Source organism: Eriocheir sinensis, chromosome 39 (genome assembly GCF_024679095.1).
Source record: "Eriocheir sinensis breed Jianghai 21 chromosome 39, ASM2467909v1, whole genome shotgun sequence".
In the NCBI taxonomy this organism is placed as follows: Eukaryota; Metazoa; Arthropoda; class Malacostraca; order Decapoda; family Varunidae; genus Eriocheir; species Eriocheir sinensis.
Window position 1 is genome coordinate 7,364,846 of NC_066547.1, and position 23,120 is coordinate 7,387,965.

The window sequence follows — 23,120 nt, forward strand, 5'->3', positions numbered from 1 at the left end:
TATTTTAATCCGGTAGGTAAATAAAAGATGAGAAACTTTATTAGAAACCGTTAATGCCCCCTCACTCCCCTCATTACTCGTGGGCATCCATGGGTCAAATTTCCCTCTTCCTGCCATTATCATACCGTCCTGTCTATCCATTAAAGCAGCTGCCATGCCGATTCTGAACCTCTATCGTTAAGGCAAGACTACCTGGTATCGGCCATAAGGGTTTGCGGTAGGCTATCTTATGCAAATGTAAGTAAAATCCCTGGTCAGTCATGTGGTCGTGTGCTGGACCATGAGGAGGGAGTATGAGGTGGTCGAGGAGGAGGAGGAGGAGGAGGAGGAGGGAGGGGGTGTGGAGGAGTGAGATGAAGGAGGAGGATATGGAGCAGGAAAGAGAGAATGGCAATAGTGGTGGTGGTGGTGGAAGTGGTAGAAGTGTAGCTGCAACTGTGGTGAAAATGGTACTGATGGTGTTGCTGGTAGAGGTGGTTGAGGTGGTACCAGTGGTGATGGTAGGCAGGGAGCTGTGGATGGTAGATGTAACTGCAGTGAGGATGGTTTGGGCGGTGGTGGTTATGGTGGGGAGGTGGATGTGATGCTTGTGATGATGGCAGTGGTGGTGATAGTGGTAATGGTTGTGGGGATGGTGGTGGTAGCTTAGGTGGTAGTGATGGGAGGGGTAGTGGTGGGGATGGTGGTGGTAGCTTAGGTGGTAGTGATGGGAGGGGTAGTGGTGGCGATGGTGGTAATGGTTGTGGGGATCGTGGTGGTAGCTTAGGTGGTGGTGATGGGAGGGGTAGTGGTGGTGATGGTGGTAATGGTTGTGGGGATGGTGGTGGTAGCTTAGGTGTTGGGGATGAGAGCTGAATTGTGGTGATGGTGGTGGTGGTGGTGGTGGTCCGCAGCGTGGGTATACCTGGGTCAGCCGCTGCAGCTCGCCGTGCCCCCAGGTGAGGCGAAGGCCACACCTCCGCCCTGCAAGATGGCCCCGCGGAGTACAGGCCGGGGCAGGCTTCCACTCAGCTTATAATGTTTATCCCTCACAGGCATTACGAAACACCATAATTACCTGCATCTAAATCTACGGCGTGTCATGTAGTTAGAGGATTAACATTTACTATAAAGCGCTTAATTTGTTAGGGAATTTTCCTTTACATAACACAACTATATTTACACATGCTTTTTTATCCCCTCAGCATACACATAAGGCCCTGAAGCTAATAGAGGTGTATAATTTTATCCATACACACTCTTTTTCCTTTCCGTTATCCCAGTAGATGCACCCTGGAGCCTTCCTTTCGAGAACACCAAGTTATTTGTACCCACCAACTACACGTATACGACTAGAACCTCCTTGTAGCTAATAGTTCTGTCTAGATTCATATACGTACATACACGCCCTCTTTTCATCGCCCCTATACCGCTAGACGCACCCAAATGCCTCCATTCCCTCCCTCCACCAACGTATACAAACGCCCTATCAGGGTCATGCCCACGCGGGGTTCATCTCTGCTTCTGAAGGCTTGCCAGAGTCCGCGCAGTCCACATCCCCATCCATCCGTGGCCTGGACTCGACTCCCCAGACAGACAGACCGAACAGGCGGCAGAGTATTTCATCCGAGGCGGTTTAGAACGGGTTTTCCCTCCTCCTCCTCCTCCTTCACCTCCTTCACTGCCTCCCCCTCCTCCTCTCTATTCCTTTACCTCCATCTACGTCATCCTTCTTAGCCATCCAGTATCCCTTCTCCAGTCCTCCTCATCCATTTCTATACCCCTTCCATTTTAGTCTTCCTATTCCTTCTTTTCTCTTTTCTCCTCCTCCTCTTCCAACTCCCTTCCATTCCTATACCTTCCCTGCTTCCTACCTTCATACTATCCAACCAGTTCCACCTCCTCTCCCTCCTCCTCCTACTCCTCCTCTCCCCACCTGTATAGACTCAACCCTCCTATTCCCTCCCCCTGGTATGACTTAACCCACGAGATGCAATCGAGAACTCCTATCAAAAGCCCGGAGACTCGCTGCACCAGGCGCTCTACAAAGGCTGGAAACTAAGACAACAATAACACTCTCGTCCCTTCATATGCAGATCCAGAGCACGGGCTTGAGGGGCGCCAGAATGAAATACACACATTCATTAGGGACTTCCACCTCCGCTTTTCTGTCCATTTTGAGCTGCAGGAAGGAAGGAAGAACCTGACTTGAGCTGAGGTGAAAGAGGAGGAGGAAGGGGAGGAGGAGGAGGGATGGGAGACTGTTGGAGGTAAGTTGAGCCGCGAGAGGGACGGGAAGGGACAGGGACGGGATGGACAGCCGGTGTTGGGGTTGTCGAAGTAGTTGTTACCTCCGTCAGCGTTCACTTGCAGGCAGTTTACTCACTCCTTCTGCCCCTTCGTTATATTTACCCACAGGAACTCCAGCAACACCACAAGTCGGTCCTCTCTGTGCGTGTGTGTGTGTGTGTGTGTGTGTGTGTGTGTGTGTGTGTGTGTGTGTGTGTGTGTGTGTGTGTGTGTGTGTGTGTGTGTGTGTGTGTGCGTGTGTACTTTCTTGGCTTTTATCTTTGTCTCCACCAAGAAACTTTTCTTTGTGTCTCATGCCATTGTCTTTTTCGTTCAGTCCCCGGGCCAGTCACTCTCTCCTGGCTGGTCTCTGCTCCCCCGTTCCTTTACTTTCTCCTCTCAGCTGCACCATCCCCGCCGCCCCTCGCAATAAATCCGGCAGAGTGCATGTCCTGCATCGCCAAACACGGGGCGCAGGAACCCTAAATCATTACCCAGGGGGTCAGGAACGCCTCTGGGATATATAATTAATTGCTACAAGGGATGCAGAGTCCGAGTCCGTGTTGGTCGCTCTCAGTTAAGTCTTTTAAGCTTCTCTGAGTTTTATTCCACGCTCTGCATTCAGCCCAATATGTTTTAGTTATTTCTCTCTTTTGCTGAATGAAAAAGCTAAAGTATTTCAAGGCTGACATGCTTTTTCATTCAGCAATAACCTCTTCTGGACTTCAGAATGTTGTTTTTTGTTCCACTTATAATCCTTCACGCCTCGTTGCCCTTCATCTGTTTTCTTATCTCTTGGTTCGGTATGGCCGACTGACGTCCCCTCACGCCTTCATCCTCTTCCTTCTCCCCTTCCTTATCGATCTTGCAAAACACTCGTAATTGACGGTTCCATTACATCGTTGGGCCCTTTGTTTCCAGTGGCCGCATCCACTTCCATAAAGGATATCACTCCTGTCGCTATTTTTACAGTGTATATAGTAATTTTATTGCATGGTTTGATTCCGAATTATAAGGTTTCAAAGATTTAATCTTACGATATGTTTTGTGTTTATAATTCATTCATTTAATTAAAAATTCAAATAAATTTTACGTACAAATGAGATCGAACGTAAAAAAATTGAGCGTTCATCCAGACGCCTGAAGCTTATTAAACTAATATACTTTTTATTAGTGTAAACTTTGCTAGCTATGTTATCGCTATGTCTGATGTAATTGCCACAGCATGCATTTATCAAGTGAAGTATTGGCATAGTTAATTTAACGTGAGGATGCTACAACGATTCTTAAGTTTCCAGCGTGTTACCGAGGCTGGTGTTCGCCGCGCCGATATGAACGACCTCCGCCGAGCTTGGTCCCCGCGGAGGGTCGTCGAGCAGCCATACTTTGCGGTAAACTTTTATGCTCCACTGAGCGAAGCGGAGCGACCTGCACTTTCCATCACGGCCATCAGGGCAGGGCGGTGATGGGCGCGGCGTTAGGCAGTCCATCATCATTAAGGTCTTGAGGTAATTTACTGTAATAATGATTTCAGGCACCATAAACAACTCGGTACACCTGCTCCATAGTTTGCATTTTTTTTTTCTGAATATAGACGCAGAGAAATGCCTACTTTTCTATCAACATACCTATAATTACATCTATGTGTGTATGCATGTATGCATGCATGTATGTATGTATTTTTGTCTATCTATATATCTATCTATCTGTCTGTACTTATCTATCTATATATCATATAGATAGATAGATAGCTACACATATATTCAAATATTTCGGCCTTGGCTTTAGTATTGCACGCCCGGCCGAGGCGTGTGTGTGCAGCAGACGCCTGGCTTAGCAGCAGCTGAGCAGGGGAGGGGGGTCGTGGGTGGGGCGGCGGGGGGCTCGCCTTCTCGCCTCAGCTGTGTGTGTGTGTGTGTGTGTGTGTGTGTGTGTGTGTGTGTGTGTGTGTGCCACGACTACGTTAACATGCAGTTTTCTAAACCTACTAAGTAAAAGAAGCATCAGCTGATAACTTACGCCTCTTCATGGATTAATTACCTAAATTGTGATTGCGGGTGATAAAAGTTTATGAAAACAAACGGCAGAATGTATGCCCGACAGCATGAAAAACGTGCAATACGAATATATGAAATCCGTTCTAAACAGCTAATGAAGAAGCTTCAGAAAAAAAATCAGACAAGGCATCCATTAGGCATCAAACGGAAGGCGTGGGAAGGTGAGGCCTGCATCACGCCCGCCCCTCGCCATTACCGTCCCCGCGAGGCCCACACGGCGCCTCTGAATTGAAGAAAACAAAACCCTCTTAGCACAACGCGTCCTCTCTGAAGCAGAAATCGTAGGTGCCGCTTTACGAGCTCTTCGGGAGCACCATCCGCTGCCGCCGCCCCAACACTCCTCAAATGATGCAAGGCGTCGCTACCTCGTCCCCGGGGAGTGTGCGGTCGCCCGTTGAGGCTGGAGGCTCGAGGGTGCATCGGCCCACCTGTCCTGCGGTGGTAAGGACGAGTCTTCCGCGTGAGGAGGAAGATGGTCGACCAGTGAGGTGAGGTGGCCTGGCCGTCTCTGCCTCCCCGCCTCGCAATTCATGGTCGCGGCGAGGTGTCGGGTGGAAAGGTACCTTGAGTCGAGGTGGAATTCAATCTATATGAACTGCTGAGGCGCGCACACGCCCACTCACTCACAACCGACGACTCCTGCCTTTGAGACACGACTTTCCTTCACGCCAGACTCCCTCAAGGGCTTGCAAATTAGGCCACGTTGGCTAAATCACTTATTCAGGAGGGAGGGTGACACCTGGGCTCCGGGACAGGTAAGAAGAGGCTCCGTGTCAACCTGCCTCCCTCTCCCCTGCTCCCCTCGCTCCTGATGGCCGCTCAGGTGTGCGGGGGTCCCGGGGCCATACAAGGGAAGACAACACGTGCATGGAAAACGAGACGACCTGCACACCCTCGATGGGAGGCAATGCGAGGGGGAATAATCGGAAAGGAATAGACGCGCGTGCAACTCAGGGGGAAGATGGCAATATTGCCTTGGACGATGCCTACTACGAGTTTTACCTGAGGCTTAGGAGAACACTCGAGTAAACGTGCTCAGACTACGATTCAGTAATAATAACAATAATAATAATAATAATAATAATAATAATAATAATAATAATAATAATAATAATAATAATAATAATAATAATAATAATATGATAGCCTTTCGCTGCCCCCTCAGGCTAAAACAAAGGTTACTCACCCCGACCCACCGTCCCCTACATACCTTCACCTCTCCGTGCCTTCCCATCCTCCCATTCCTCATGTCCGTCCACTACACTTACTAAGGTTAATTTTCATCCCATCACCACTCCCTCACTTCCTCTTCATTACCCCCTCCACCCTCAAGCTCCCCCTCACACTCCACAACGCTTTTTCACACCCATAACTTTACCTAAACCGTCTCCACCCCCGCCAGCCGCCTCCACCCCCTCCGCCACTCCACCCCTCGCCCCCCACCCTCGAGTCTTCCCACGTAACCCAATTTGGAGCTCGTGAGGGAGTGAGTGATGGCCGCTTGCTGGTCTCCGCCCGACGAGGCCAAAATTACTGTACGCTGACGAGAGTTTATGGCGAGGCTGGCGATAATGCAGAGGAATAATTTTATAGGCTATTTTCACTTGATCTAAATTACCCTCTGATTATGTCAAATAAGCCTCTTACGGAAAAATGGAGGGGGCAAGGGAGAGTTATTGTAATGGGCCCCACACAGCGTTTGATGGCGAGGGGATAAAATTTTCGATATTTCGAGACACGAAACTGTAAATCTTCCTCCGCCGCATTACCAATAACCATCGCGGGACAAATGATCGGAGGAAACGTGCGAAACTTTCCTTCCTTGTGAATAAACGTGAAAAGAATGTACTGATAAAAAAAATGCTTGTATGGCACTTCGCTTTAAACAACCAACACATTTTTGTGCAATATTTGGAGAGAGTGCGCCATAAATATACTTAAAATAACCTTCTTCCTCTTTAATAAAACATCTGACACGCATGTGCACGATGAGGAAAAGAATATATATACACTACAAATATACCTTATACTTTATGCTTTTCTAGGGGTCACGGGTCACGAGAAGATGAATATTGCTAAAACGGTAAAAGTCATGTTCGAGGGTCTGACACAAAAGGGAACTAAAGGCAATTACCAGCGGGGGCTCACACGGATCACTCACACCAAGTAAATCTGAACAACGTGAAAATTTACACCCTAATGAACGCGCGCTCATTACTCGCTAAGTACTCCAAAGTCACGCTACTAATAGCCGCCTCGCCCCCGCGCAGCGACAGCCACTACTGCCGGTCACGCACACGCCCCGCCGCGCCCTCGCTCACCGGTGACATAGTGGGCCAAATGCACGACCGCCCGGGAGATATATGGCGAGAAGCCTTCTAGTCAGCGCCGCTCCCAGGTAATTGTGGGGGTCACGCGTTAATATTTACAGGTGTGGTGGGTGGGTTCTCCTGAGACTTCTGCAGCAAGCCAGGCCGTCGGTGAGCCAAGGACGTCTTTGGTTGCTTCAGGAGTGAGGGGACAGACGGAAACCTGCACATTGATGACGAAACGAAATGTATATGTATGGGTGGAATGAAAATTAGTAGACGTATTCCTCATATTAAGCAAAAGTTAGAGTTGAAAAAGAGAAATCTGTGAGTGGCAGTAGACAGTTAAATCACGAAGAATTGGACGGATCACGAAAAGGCATCTGTAATTATTATTATTGTAAACATTATGAACATGAAAATAACACCTTGGCTAAGTATCCTAAGGCCGACTGAACACAATAATGGCGTATTTCCATATTTTCTAAGCCAAAGATGGACCAAAACCCCCGATTGTAAAGCGACACGAGAAGGGCAACGAACTATATGGTATGTGGTTCGTGATTACAGTTATATAAAGGAAAACTGATGGCACATCTTTTTTACATTATTAATAGCCACAATTATTATATTCAAAAGCACCCGATCATTAACCCTAAGCACGATAAGAAGCGCAGGAAAGAGATACGCTCCCAAACCTGAAATTTCTGGAGCAAAAACTGGATAACGTCAAAATGGGAGTCGATCCAATATAGCGTTTAGAAGTCGTAAATACGTGAACTTATCGAGTGGCTTCCAAACGCAATTATCAGGTTCGGAAATGTGCTTAAGCTGACACAACTGATCCCACCGCCGGGATGCGCCGCTCACCTGACACTTAGACAACCAAGAACAGTCCCCCGACCCGACCCGTGCATTATTTACATTCACGGATTAAGGGGTTCGACTAAATATACTCCGAGGTTTCATGTGGCACGTGGTATTTATACGCAAAAATGACAGGTTCTGGGAGGTGGTGCTCCTCCGTGTGTCTGGCGGGCTGCTGCGGCCACATGTACCCCCCGGCAGGTGTGAAAGACAAACAAGGGCGTGCGGCACCCTTACCTGGGCCCACCTGTCACAGAGCCACAGGTATTCACACAACGACAACACGCTTCATCTGAATGCTCTCTCTATAATACTTCTTACATCCCCCTATGATATATTGCCTTCATGTGTTTTTATTCTTATCATGATTACCCCTTTCAAACACACACACACACACACACACACATACACACACACACACACACACACACACACAGCGGCGTTCCCCTACACTGCTATTATTGTTATGCTACTAAACTAAAACCCCTCCGCCCCTTGCCCTCCCTCTCCCCCCCTCCCACGTGTGCCGTTTATACACGCTCACCCGTGCATGACGCGGGGCTCAGTGTATACGAATCCAATGAAAACAGAACGAGGGGAATTTGCATTATATTCCCACAACAATAACTCAGGTGAGGCTCTTTGTGCGCGGCTATGGCGGTGCTGGTGCTGGGGTGAGGGAGCGCCGCGCCCCCTCACTATACGTAACTATGGCGCCCTGTCAGCTACTATTCATCACTGTTTTTCGTCCATATCTGTCGGGGGGGGAGCGGGGGAGCTTGTTTTATTGCTCTCCCGGGAATGGCTCAGGAAATGTCATACTCGCGTCTATCTCCTGCAGGTACAAATTGAGCCATGCAGCGCTGAACCCATTTTTGTTACTGCGTGTTAGAAGGGTCGATAGTACACGCGTTCTTTATATATATTCGTCCAACACTACACAAGAAAATTACCTGATATTGCATTTATCTAATCATCGTTCAGCGGAGGCATAAAGAGTGTCACTAGAGCTTCAATTTCAGAGAGAGGAGAAAAATGTGTGTGTGTGTGGGGGGATGGGGGGGGGGGGGGTTAAGCTTGATGGGTGTCCCTAAACCTATAATTTTACGAGGAATGAAAAATAGCGTGAGAGTTAAGGTTGATGAGTGTCACGAAAGCTACAGTTTAAGGGGAGGGGGGGGGGGGGGGGTGATAAGCGTGTCTGAGGTAAGCTTGACGAAGAGTGACACTAAGGGTACGATTCTAAGAGGGAAGGCGAAAAGGGTGCGTGTGAGGTAAGCTTGATAAGTCACAACAGCAGAATTAAAGGGGAAAGATAAACAGGTGTGAGAGGTAAGCTTGAGTGTTACTAGAAATATAGTTTACATTTAAGGTAAGATTCTAAGAGGGAAGGAAAAAGGATGCGTGTGAGGTAAGCTTGAAAAAGTCATAACAACTACAATTCACGGAGAAACATAAACAGGTGTGAGAGGTAAGCTTGAGTGTAACTAGAGCTATAGTTTACATTTAAGGTACGATTCTAAGAGGAGAGGAAAAAGGGTGCGTGTGAGGTAAGCTTGAAAAAGTCATAACAACTACAGTTCACGGGGAAACACAAACAGGTGTGAGAATAAAGCTACAAAGATACCAAAACTATAATTTCAGATAGGATGAAAAAAGATAAAAACGTAAAAAAAGTGTATGTTGTAGGTAATCTCCCCACCACTCCCACAGGTGTTACTGCAAACGTCCCCAGCGGCAGCCTCACACGCCCTCCCGCCACACCTGCGTCTGCCGGTGACAAGCGAGCGAGGTGCCGCGGCCCCCACACGCGGCACACGGCAGGTAAACATGTCAGGCCGGTGCTCGGGGCGACGCTTATCACGCCGCGCTAACACTTCGCTGCGATTGGTCCTCTGCGTCGGCGGTACATCATGGAGGCGCTCCCCTTGCCTTCCCCTTTCCTCCCTGTCGCGTCACTCCTCTCCCTGCCGCCCTTACTCACCTCCACGGCACACTATTTAGTCACATTTTCACGATTCAATCACATTTTTTCTTGTCTATCTCCTAAGCCGTTTTCTTCCGTCTACCTCCTAAGCCGTCATTGTCACGCTCCCCGTTCTTCACCTTCACGACACAGCATCAAGACACAGATGGAACTGGGTTTAATCATTGTCTTTTAGCATCTTTGTCTAATCTTATGGTGGCAACATTTCTTATACTTTGCCTTTTCTTTGTTTTCTTTGCATGTATAATCACGTTTTTAAGGATTCAATTCCAATTTTCTTAGCGGTCTTTACGCTAAGGTGCTTAATAGACGTCTTAAGCTTCCTCGCCTCGTTGCAGGAGAGACGCAGCACCTCACCACCCCACTCACAACAGTCCGGGTCATCACTGCCCACCCCCGCCTTTGTAATCACGGCTTCGGCTACCTCCACAAGGGCAGCTTCACCGCCTCACCGCCTCGCCTCCCCCATGGTAATGCAAAATAAGAGGGAGTGAAGATCATTATCGTTTCATAAAGCCATTCGCGGTGACGTCCAGCCTTACAAGCCAAACCTGTTGCGTTATATATTGTGGAACAAAATTAGATATATTACAGGAAATGTCAACGTAAATAAACTACCTGTTGTAGCGACCGTATACCAATTGGCGATAAAGATGTTTCGTTTAAGTATCTTCGATAGATCGTAATGATAGCCATTATACGTTAATAACATTGTTCAGCATGAGGCGAAGGGTGCACTTTACCATCAGCACGGAGCAGGAAGGCATCCACTGAAACACTCTTAATTACAGCCTTTCATCCAAGATTACAGTCCGCTTAATCCTTGATTATAAGCTTTTAAACTTGAAACACATAATTAAGGTAATTATAAGTTTTTGCATAATTTTCTCACGGCAGCAGCTTTCATTAGGGCGTGATGTTAATTAAGACGCGAGCATCAACACAGACGAGAGACATTTTCACTAAGGAAACGGGGCAGGAAGAGCAAAGGAAAACAGAAGGGAACTGGAGGCAGCCGAAACAGGAAAGAAAGAATTCTAAGCGCAAAAGAAATGATCGGGTGAAGACCAGAGCGAGGAGCGAGGCTGGGAGGGAGGGAGGGAGGGGAGGGGAGGAGGGAGGGGGAATGAGAAGGAGAGGAAAGGCGAGAGGGAGAGACGAAGGGAGCGGGAGAGGGAAAGAAGCACCAGCGCCAGACACAAGAGGCCCTTCGGCGGCTGGCGCTGGAGAAGTAGCACGCCCCTGGGAGCCCCGCGCCAGCCTTGCAGCCGCGCCCCAGAAAAAAACCAACGGAATAGTAACTTCTGGAAATGGGAGCGGGGAGACTTTGGTAGCGATGCGTGATAGAAAATTTATAGTAGGGGATAGAAGATGGATTACAGCAGGGGCGAGCCTGGATTATGGGGAAGAGAATCCATCTTGCGCGCCGCCTCGGAAGGGCTGCAGCTCCACGTAAAGAGATGCTGGATTCTTTCTACCTGAAGGAGGAGATGGAGGAGGAAGACCGGTAAGTGAAGGAGGAGGAGAAAGAAGAAACGGCAGAGAAAGAAAAAGAAGAAAAGGAGGAAGAAGAGGAGGTGGTGTAGGAGGAGAAATTGTACATCGAAGACAAAGACAAGAACAACAAAAGGTAAGAATAAGAAGAATAAGGTTGATAAAGAAAGCAAAGAACTGTGCTTATACAAGACTATGATAAGCTTACCAAATGTTTAAGAAAGGAGTTAGTAAGACAATATATAGCAATCCTTTTTTTTTTTTTTTTTTTTTTGTAGCATCACGGCTTTCAACGAGATGTGAGATATTGCAGTACGAATGAAGGTGGAAATCAATGAATGAACAAATGCTAAAAAAAAAATCTCGCAACTTACTCACTATGGTGTTAATGGCGTCTGAAAAAAAGAAAGAAGCAACAAGAGATAATGGAAGAAAGAAAGGAGGGCAGAAGAAAGGAAAGGAAAGGAGGAAGGAAGGAAGGAAGGAAGGCAGAAGGAATAAGATAGAAAGAAAGAAAGTGGACAAGAAGGAAGGATGGACGAAAAAAAGGATGGAAGGAAGGAAGATGATGTTGAAGGACGAATGCAAAAGAAACAACGAAGAACAGAAGAAGAAAACCAGAAGAAAGGAAGGAAGGAAGGCAGAAGGAATAAGATAGGAAGAAAGAAAGGACAAGAAGGAAGGATGAACGAAAAAAAAGGATGGAAGGAAGGAAGAAGATGCTGAAGGACGAATGGAAAAGAAACAACAAAGAACAGAAGAAGAAAACCAACACTCGAAAAAAAAAAGCTTAAAACTCAAAAAACAAAACAAAAAAAAACCATTCACTTAGTATTCACCGCAGACACGAAGGAACGCCAGGCAGATTATGAGTGAGCAAACATTACGATTATTTTTCCCTCCTTCCCTCTTGTTCTCCTTGTTATTTTACACTTGAGAATGGGGGCGATTTGCATATCCGGCACATCCAATTTTCTTTTTCATATTCGTGTAGGTCTGAGCGGGTCTCCGTGGTGGCGACTGTTAGACTAAGGAGATAGTGGAAAACGGTGCAAGAATAAGCAATGAGAATCTACCCCCCACTCACCCCCTTCCCCAATGCCAAGCTGTTTTTTTCTACCTTCTTTACTCTTTGTGGGGGGAAGAGGCGGTGGAGGTGGTGGTTGTGCATGGGTGGAGGTGGACGGGTTGTGAGAGGGGAATGGTGAGTGCGGTTGTGGTTGTGATTATAGGCTGTTTGGTGTTGGTTGTTGTGTGGGAGAGCGAGTAATGGAAGTGGTTGTGAGGGGAAGATGGTGGATGTGGTGGTGAGTATGGTTGAGTAAGAGAGGGCAGCTGGAGGTGGTTGTATGTAGGGATGAAGAGAAGAAAAACAGAAAATGGAAGAGAATGATGATGGTTGAGTAAGAGAGGGCAGCTGGAGGTGGTTGTATGTAGGGATGAAGAGAAGAAAAAACAGAAAAGGGAGGAGAAAAAAGAAGAGAGGAGAGGAGAGAATGGGGACGGGGGTTTAGTAAGGGAACACTAACTCCTTGTTGTGTTTGAGGGTTGTGTTATGTAGTGGCTGTTAGGGAAGGAGGGTCAGCGGTCAGCGATAAATTAGGTCCAACAAGATTAGCGCCATTTCTCTGCTACAAACTGATATACAAACAATGACTTATCCGACACCAACACCCGAAGACACTCAACTCCACCTGGGATATACCACCCGACACCTCTCCTATCAATAACAATCAATAAACATGGAGGAAATTTCGCCCCTCCTTCACCTCTGATCATATGAAAAAACTTTGCCTCTGTTGAATTCTGCAATATCAAAGGACGAAATAAACCTTCAGAGCTCACGTCAACTATACCAAAGCTACAATGGCCCAAGCAACATTTCCTCTAATCCCTCTGTATCTGCCTCTCTATGTCCTCTCACTCAACCATCCCACTCTATCTCGCCCTCTCTCCACCTGCGAGATATCAGGCGCCTCACATCGCCCGGGCCGCGTGGTGACGAGGGACAGGTGGTGCGGGAGGGGCGGGGGAGGAGCGGGGGGCAGGGAAGGGGACGCGAGGAAGGACACAGCAGCTGGGCCCTTAACACGGCAAAGTGCTTAACCCCGCCGCCCCTACGTGGGTTGGGATGCGGCGGGCGGCCCAGGCTTTCCCTAACACTTGATGTGATGGCGAAGAGCGGCTCACTCCCTGCCATCGTCCACTCTCGCCTACTTTGTCCATTGTCACGCGGAGAATACTGGACGACATCACACACACACACACACACACACACACACACACACACACACACACACACACACACAGAGCTGTTGGTAGAGGGGGGGCATTAAGAGGAAGACAGATAGATAGGGGATTAGTTGACAGTAGAAGGGGGAGATAGAGGGTTGGAGAGTAACTAGGAGAGAGAGAGAGAGAGAGAGAGAGAGAGAGATTAAGTCATGCAATCGAAGTAATGGAGGGGAAACAGAACGGGGAGGACTCGAAGGGAAGTTATGATAAAAGAGGCAGAGGGAAGTAGAGCCTAATGAGTGGGATGCTGGAACATGAAAGAAAACGGAGTACGGGACTTAGGGATCATGGTATTAAGATCTGATCCTCTTCTCCATGCACCTTTACCTGGCAGCCATCCCATCCAAAATCCCTTACTCCCTTCTTCCTTCCTTCCCTTTCTCTTCCTCCATATTCTTCCTCCTTAGCATCCTCCTCCATTTTCCTTTCTCTTCTTCGTCTTTTTCGCTACCCACGTTTTTTTTTCCTCTCCTATAACATACTTTTCCCTCCTTCCTTCCTTCCTTTTTTATTGCAATTTTCCTTCATCCCTTCCTTCCTTCGCTTTCTTCTCCACTTCTTCGCTACTCATGTTTTCTCTTTCCTGTCCTTTAACATACTTTTCCTTTCTTCCTTCATTTGTTATTCCTTTTTTTATTCCTTTCTTCCTTCCTTCTTCTCTTTCTTCTCCACTTCTTCACTACCCATGATTTCTTTTTCCTGTCCTTTAACATACTTTTCCTTTCTTCCTTCCTTTTATTATACCTTTTTTCCTTCCTTCCTTCCTTCCTTCACCACTTCTTCACTACCCATGTCTTCTTTTTCCTATCTTCTGACATACTTTTCCTTTCTTCATTCCTTTTATTTTTCCTTTTTTCCTTCCTTCCTTTCTTCCTTCACCACTTCTTCACTACCCATGTCTTCTTTTTCCTATCTTCTAACATACTTTTCCTTTCTTCCTTCTTTTTTTATTCCTTTTTTCCTTCCTTCGTCTCTTTCTTCTCCAGTTCTTCACTACCCATGATTTATTTTTCCTGTCCTTTAACATACTTTTCCTTTACCTTCTTTTTTTATTCCTCTTTTTCCTTCCTTCCTTCCTTCTTTGCTTTCTTCTGTCCTCCTTCCATTCTCCCATTCTCTATTATATCTGCTTCCTTCTTTCCTGTCTTCGGTGTTTATTTACTGTTTATTTTCCCTGGTAACGTATCTTTTTTTCCGGTTATAATTTAGGTAGTTTTCTTTACTTATGTTTCCTTCATTTTCCCACAAAGTAAAGTTTCCCCAAGGTATCTCGCCTCTCTGTGTGGTTCCTTTTATCATTGTCTTCCTTTCTTTCTCCTCATTTTCCAAGGCCACGACATTTCTTTCCCTTTTATCAACTTCTTTGCTTCTCTTTTTTCCTTCTCTCATGGCCGAATAAACATAATGTCTCCTCAGCGCGTATCATTTGTTTTCCTTTTCCATCTCGTTTTCTCCTTCACTTTCTCACAATCACCATGAGTCCTTGGCCGGTAGCATTTGTCTTCTCTTTCCTCTTTTCTTTTTCTTTCCCTTCCCGTCACCTTCCCGAAAATGCTGCGTCTTCTTCTTCCCTTGTATTGTTTGGCCTCATGTTCCTTTTTTTCTTTTTCTTTTCGTTTTCGCCTCCACCCACGTCTTCTTTCCCTGCATCACTTATTAGCTTTTCTCTTTCCTTTCTTTACCTCTTTTTTTTTCTTTTCCCTACAACAACTGTGTATAATACGCCCACATATAAAAGTTCCCGTTATATTTCAATTATCAAAACAAAGGGACACTTACAATGATCCTCTTAGTTAGCTTGTGGATAGTAAAGTCCCCCTTGATTGTATAACCACGAATGCTGCACTGGATGTCTGCATTGCCAGTTTCCTTCAGTGTAACATTCACGACGTCTGTCTCAACGTTACCGTAAATAAAGGGAGGCTTAGGGAAGGATCTCAAGGCGTAATGCAAGAAGAGCGGTGGTGGGGATGGAGGCAGTGGTGGTTGGGGGTGGAAGTGGTGGGGGTGATGGCCGGAGCGATGGTGGAGGTGCGGGTGTGTTTGGAGCCTAGAGATAACGCAAGCAGCCCCGCCTGAGAGGTCATCAAGGTGTAGCACTATCAAGCCTCCTTCAAGGGCTCTATATATCACCGGCTTTGCTTATATAAGACGCCGTTGCATCAGCTGGGCGGGATATTCATACATTACAAGATTGCCCGGTGATCCCGTTGTATATAGGCAGATTTCCATAGTTTCGGGAAGGCTTATGGCTCCCTCCTTCTCCCCCCGAGGCTCTTCCCCGCTCCAGACGAAGGATTAGGTGGTGGAGTCCCTCGGCGAGATATCGGAAATTACTGATGCTCTGAGATACGAGGATGGCGCGCGGGGGAGGAAAGTTTAGCGCGTGTAATTAAGGCGACTGTCATGGCCCGTGATGTATGGCGAGGCATTAAGTGAGCCGTCTTCGTTATGCCTCTCGCAGCCTCCAAGTTTGGCCGAAGTTCGCTGATGGTTCTCTTCCTTAACTTTCTCTTCCTCCTCCTCCTTCACTCTCCTTTATCCTCCTCCCCCTCCTTCTCCTCCTGCCCCTCCTCATCCGTCTTTCTTTACGATGCTTTCCCTCTCCCTCGTCTTCCTTCTTCTTTTCTTCTTTTTCATCTTCGTCTTCTTTTTTATCTTCACTTTCTATCCCGCTTTTCTTCCCCTCCTCCTCTCTTCCTCTTCCTCCTTCTCTTACTCCCCCTAAGGCTTTAATACATGTAGTTTCCTGTTGTATTCTTTGTAAACTTACTGAAAATATTTGATAGAATTTTCACTACTAGCCAATATTAGGAATTCAACAACCAATACATTTTCCCGTATTTTCTTAGCGTTATACTTGTTGAGTCTTGGTTATTTGAAGAAACCAAACTCCAGCTCGATAATCTCGCTCATCCAAGCCTCCACTACCTCCTGCAGAGTCCACTTTATACCTCACTGGGCTGCTTACCGGCGAAGTTAAAGACAACAGACGAAAAAGAAAAAGACGAAGAAAATGAAAACAAAGGCAGAGAGTAACAAGGACACGGAGACGAAGACGACGAAGACGGAGAAGAACAAAAAAGGAAAACAGGAAAAGAATGAAAAGGAAAAGGAAAATGCAACACTGGGATGACAAGGCTAAGAAGTAAATTTGCTGCATCAAGCGAAACACGTGACAGAATTACAAACTTGGAATGATGATCGAATTCCATGCACATATTTGATTGATGGTATATGAAGGAGAGGAGAGGAGGTCAGCAGGGGAAGATGCGCAGGAGAACTTGAAATAAAAGACGAGGAAAAGCTATCAAATGCAAAGAATGGCGAACGGAAATAACCTTTTTTTCATCTAAAGGTACACTGTAGCCAGACAAACATGTATATAAGTGTCAAGAAGTAGATGTACAAAGTCAATTATAACACACACACACACACACACACACACACACACACACACACACACACACACACACACACACTAGCCGCCCCCCCCCCCCCCCACACACACACACATACTCACACTCCCGCCCCCACACACACTCCCCCCCAACCCCACTACACACACACATACTCACACTCCCCCCCACACACACACTCCCCCCTCCCCCCCCTCCCCCCCACACACGTATTGCACACACACTCATCACATTCAGATTTTTGTTAATTTCCTGTTGAATCTCCGCTAACGGCACAACCCGGAAACTTTATTGCTTTAATCAGCGAGGAGCGAAAGGCTGTCCGGAGATGATGTGAGGGAGGGGAGAGAGGGAGGAGGAGGAGGAAGGGGAGGAGGAAGGAGAGGAGGAAGGAGAAGGAAGTAAGGAATGAGAGTTAGTTACGTAGAGGAAATGGATAAGAGAGATAATGAAAGAAATCGTAAGGGAGGAATAACAGACATAGAGTGAGAAGAAGGGTAATGAAGAAGAGGGTAGACTGAAGAAAATGAACGGGGAGTATGAAGACGAATATACTAAAAAAAAAAAAAAAATGCAACAATACAACAATAGCATCAGAGTCATAAATAGATGTAGCTACGGTGAGTATAGTTAGAGCATCACAAATAACTACACGTGGGGAGAAATATCATAAGAAAGGTCTAGAGAAAAAGGTAAGAAAAAATGAAGGAGCGCAATTCCGTGAGAGGCTTCACCACTAACCTAGGTGTGACGCGGGCAGGTAGGACGATACATTAGTCTAGATTAACAAAAGTGCCGCCAGGAAGAAGAAGGCTGTTCCGCCCCCGACACCACCACCACCACCACCACCTTCCCCTTCCCCATCCCTCCCACCCCTCGCCCCTGCCCCCTCTTTCAGTCTCGTTCCGCTGCTCGCTCGCTACTGAAAACTCGTATCAAGACTCATATTTTCCCGCTAAGGCTTCGTGGCACATCCCTTAACACCTACCAAGGGCCCATCAGGACACCAAATTTGGGAAAGTGAAAGAGCTCAGTGAGATGTTGAACTGTCTCGCCTAGATCCTCTTCCTCCTGCGGTTCATTTTAGGCGAGAGAACACGAGGAGGGGCGCGCCAGGTGACTCACGGCCCTTCTCTACAGGTGACAGATACATAGAAACCGTTTATCTATTGTTCATTTTTACGGTAAAGACGGAAATTACTAATGATGTTTGCACTTCCGGAGGTTTATTAATATTTTTCCTGGTATTAAGTTTCTGGTAACCTGGATGTTTGTTCAATGGGGCGGAGATGTGCACTAAGGCCACGCGCAGCTATAACGTGTGACCCCAACTTTACCTGTACGACTATAGAGTATGCCTAAAACTTTACCTTCTTTACTTTTCTTCTTTACCTTCCTCGGCATCCCAATTGCATCTTTCCTCTTAACGTCGTCAAAGCAAAAGTGAATATCAATATGCGAGTCCGTTTGAATCAATACACGACTTGTTGGGGACGTTGATTTTCAGATTATTTACGTTACATTTTGCAGGAAACTAGACACTCCCATTTGTTTCCCGTGATGAGTGTCAGGAAAACGCCCTCATTTCCACTCCTCAGAAACGCTACACTGTACTTTTCTTTATTATCTTTCCATGTCTGGCGCATCGTCCTTTTCCTCTATTGCTCCAGCTATAACGTATTCCGCACTAAGTTTGCTCTTAAGGCCGCGAGTGAGCAGCAGCCTGGGAGTTTGTTATGTAAATTTAGCGACCTTTCCCGAGACTAAGAGGCAGGTGGGCGTTGAACACTCGCTGGCCGCCGCGTTGACATCATTTTCTCGAGAATAACTCGAACACACTGAACAGGAAAGTGTTTGGCCTAGAAATCGACGTTTCTTTCTCCTTAGTGTCTCCTTAACGGCGCGTAATTGCTGTTGATGAGCCCGACAGAGGACCAGCGGACGTGCACCTCGGCTAAATTTCCTTTACATATTCAGTTCCTCTCACTCCACTCGGAAAGATAGAGCATTCCGTCTCAATATATTTCCCTTTATTTGCTTCTCGATGCTGGGAGAATATGTAAAACGGAGAGAAAACATTTGGAGTGATTAAAAACACACAAAAAATCTTTACAGCATCCTAATGACCCGAACCTGACCACTAATCGGGCTACAAAACGGAGCAGGGAGTCGAGGAGCCTTGAGTACGATGACCAAGGCTTCTGGAGGGACACTTCGCGGCCACGGGTTCCTAGAGACGTGGAGAGGCGGACCGACGACCCAAGAAAACACGGGAAAAGAGATAGAGGCTGTGGATTTGGTATCTGTAACAGCATTTCTGAGCCGCCTTTTAAGAAGCCTTCCATTCGTCCCGGTTACCTTGCTGCATTCTTTTATATTCCGTTTTCTGCTTCCTTAAAAATAATACTCAGAGAGAGAAAGATTGAGAGGTGTGGAGAGGAGAGGAGACGAAAGGAAATACTAGGATAGGAAAGAAGAGGAATGTAATGAAAAGGAAAAGAAAGGAGTGGGGAGGAGAAGAAAGAGAGGAATGACGAGAAAAGGAGAGGAGAGGAGGAGAGAAGAGGTCATCAAACAGAATCATACTCCTTCACTGTTACTCACCCCCCCCCCTCCATCGCCCCAGCATCAAGAGGAAAAGGTCAACACATTTCCCCTACATTAGCGACTGGACACATCTTCACCCTCTCTGCTGCTCCTCGTGTGTCAGCCTCCGCGCCACACCCATGCACGCCGCCTCTCTACTTCCCCTTCCTTTGCTCTCCCCGTGTGACCATTCTCATCAATCCTCCCTTGTTTAACCTCTCACCCTCCTTTGCTTTCCTTTTACTTAAATATCCCCTTAGTTTCCAGTCCTCCCTCTCTCATTTCCCGCGGTGCATAAGCCTCCATTTCCTCGTGTTGTCCTTCCCTCTAAAGACTCTACCCTCTCTGCTGTCCTAATGCTGGTCTTCCCCTTACTTTGCCTGCCTCGTGTTGGGTGTGTCTGGTTACCTCCGGCCGCCACACGTTCAGGAGCCCTAAGCACATGTTCTGGATCAACACCGCGGGAGTAAATGGCAAAACGGCCGCCCTCTCCTTCCCGCGCCTCTCAGGATCCTTCAGCCCTCCAGCCCCGCGCCCAGACGAGCTCCTCACGCGTCCGAGGCTAATGTTCCGCTCCCTCCTCCATTTATTTTGCATTTTGCTGCCCTAATGCTTATTCCGTGTCGCTGCAGATCCGCGTTCGCCCTTCCCCCTTCACGCCCGTCTAGGAGTCTTAAATATATCTTCCTTGCTTTACTCAGTCGTTTTCTTCTACATTTTCCGTAACGAGCATATTACATGAATGATTGATGTAATTATAATTATTGTATTTTAAGTATTCTTCCTTACCGTACACACAGAGGCTATAGTAAGGAAAGGATTTACTTTAATACCACTAACGAATTTCTTTTATTTTCCTTGGAGTTCAGCACTTAACTAATCAGCATAAGAGCGGAGAGGGGAGAGTCAGCATGCGGGAGCTATCTCTGGGGTGCTATGGAGCCTCGGATGATGCCTCGCTAGTGCAGAGGGAGATAGTTGTACACGGAGAGGCTCTATGGAATAAACTTTCGCTGTATACAGGCTTTAGGCTCTAACACTCTTGCTTGTCTGTGGACGGGATAAACAAAAAGTGTGGGATGTGATGGAGCTGCGGGTCACCTTGAGCTATGCAAAAGGTCAAAGGGCATACAAGGTGTCCCAGGCGAAGGTGATCAGTTAATGAGACGTAGTAGGTAAATTAGATAAGCTCATCTGGGTGACGTGCGAAGGATGTAGTGTTTGGGTGTGGGTGGAAGGGTAACACATCAAGGGACACATTTCAGGAGGACACGAATGGAACTTTTACCATATGCAACCTCAACTTGTAAATGATTTCTACCAAACTATTTTTAAGACCTTTATGAGTAAATCTGCATTCCATTATGTTCAATTAGCCGGCATCTATATGTTCCATTAAATGCCCTTTCAAATTTCTTCGATTAAATGCTCAGATTACAAATTACATAGCTACAAAAACGGAGGAAAGGAGGCATTTGCATCATCCAAATTCCATTCAAGATTTCCAGTCTCTAACCTCTCTCTCAGAGTGGAGGAAAGGGTGAACAAAAAGGCGAAGCTTCTCAGAAATCAAAGCCATCAGGATTCCTGCGAGACGTGTCCGGAATAAGACGCGGTGCGGGGGAAGCCTTGCAGAACGCCTCTCATAATGGCTAAACGATGCGTGGCCTTGCTACTTACACCTGCGCAGGTGACAGGATTATGGAGGCGCTTCACAGGTCGGGAGATAAAGCTACGGGCGGTGCAGAGATGGACTGAAGGAAGGGCAGGAGGATAAATGTGCTAATTCTGTAGATAACAGCCGATAAACAATACATACTTAACCGAATGCCACTGAGCCAACAAAAAGCCTACACAATGTGGAAAAAAGTTTGAGTGCAAAGAATCTAAAAATGTGTACCCGCTGCACCGATCACTTTGCCGAATATGAAACGAACGGAAGATTCGCATAAACACAACAATTGAGTATAAAACGGAAATTGCAGTCACAGAGAGAGACGATGTAGAACACAACGTACGCCCCTACACACCCGCACCCACCCACCAAAACACCCACAAACCCACACCCACACGCACCCACACACATGTACAAACACGCGCACACACACACACACACACACACACACAAATTAACCCCTCCCAATGGCGTACAGCCCCGCGCGGCCCATGAAGCGATAAGGCGGTGACAGCCGCTCCCCGTCTCATGCAGGAGTGTCGCACTAAAGTGCAGGCAACAGTAATTACAAGTGTTTACCGGCGGCACCTCGCGATAAGGCCGAGGGGCGGCCGACACTCAGGGCTTGACACACCCCGGGAGGCGGACTTGACTCGTGGCCTGACGCGTTCTGGAGTGGGTGGCGCCCCTCTAAAAGCTGCCAAGGGCCGGGGAGAGGAGGGAGGCATTAGTGTTTGTGTGAGGGGCATGGTGGTACTTCTGGCCGGTGTTTGATAAAGACAGTCAACGAAAATTTTGAAGTACATACATACATACATATATACATATATATATATATATATATATATATATATATATATATATATATATATATATATATATATATATATATATATATATATATATATATATATATACACACACACACACACACACACACACACACACACACACACACACACACACACACACACACACACACACACCCAGACCAACCAGTTTGGCAAGAGGCAGGGAGGGGAGGAGGAGGGAAGAGGGACACAGAGAGGGACGTCCGATGGCGGCAGGGGCGTGGGCAGGGTTTGGGGCGCTTGAGTGGCCGGTGTGGCAGGCGAGGAGCTGCGAGGCAATGCACAGACAGCATGAAGGAGGGGGGAATAAAGACTCCTAAAATAATGCCGATATAAAACATGACTATGAAATATACCACTTATATTAAAGGAAAACAATATATATTGTTCGATGATGAATCATTGCCCGGGAGACAAAACTGAAGGTTATGTTTGAGTAAGTAATAATGTACAGTAACAATGATGGAAGTGACTTATCGTGAATTTATGTGATGGTGAGCATAGAGGCATAGAGCGGTCATAAAGTTTAGAATTACAAAACGAGAAAAATACTAATTGGAAAACCGAGTTCAGTGAACAATAAGATAGAGAAGACAATATATAAAGTGTAGAAAAAAAGGAGCAGGAGGAGGAGGAGGAGGAGGAGGAGGAGGAGGAGGAGGAGGAGGAGGAGGAGGAGGAGGACGGAGGAGGAAGAGGAGACGAGGAAGAGAGGAGGAGGAGGAGGAGGAAATAGAAGAAATGAAAGAAAATGAGAAAGTGAGATGAGGGAAGGGACTACGAAAGGGAGAAAGGAAACAAGAGTGTGATAGAGGAAAAGGAAGAGGAGGAAGAAGAGCAGTAGCAGCACTAGTAAAAAAAAAAGAAGAGTATATAGATTCAAAGGGCGAAGAATTTGGCGTCAAGTGTGTGTCCGATCTCCATCAAAACGAAACTAGACACACCAGTAACATCCCATATACAGGAACAGACCTCTTTAGCACTTCTTTCCACCACCGCCACGCCGCAACCACGCCACGCCAGACCACACCACGCCACGCCACGCCATGCCACGCCCCCCTCTCAGCACCACTTGATGACCAGGTAACCTTTAAACACAGCGAGCGAGCGAGCGAGCGGGCGGCGAGTGGGCGTGCTGTGCTGTGCTGTTCCCGGGCCGCTGCAGGTACACGGCGATCCATACTTGCGTCCTCGTATTGTCCTGCTCTCAAGTATCCGTTTTACCCTCACGTTTCGCAATTGTCCCATCGCGGTTGACTTCATGAGCGTTACGGACGAGGTGGTGACTTCATGTTCCCTCCACACACACACA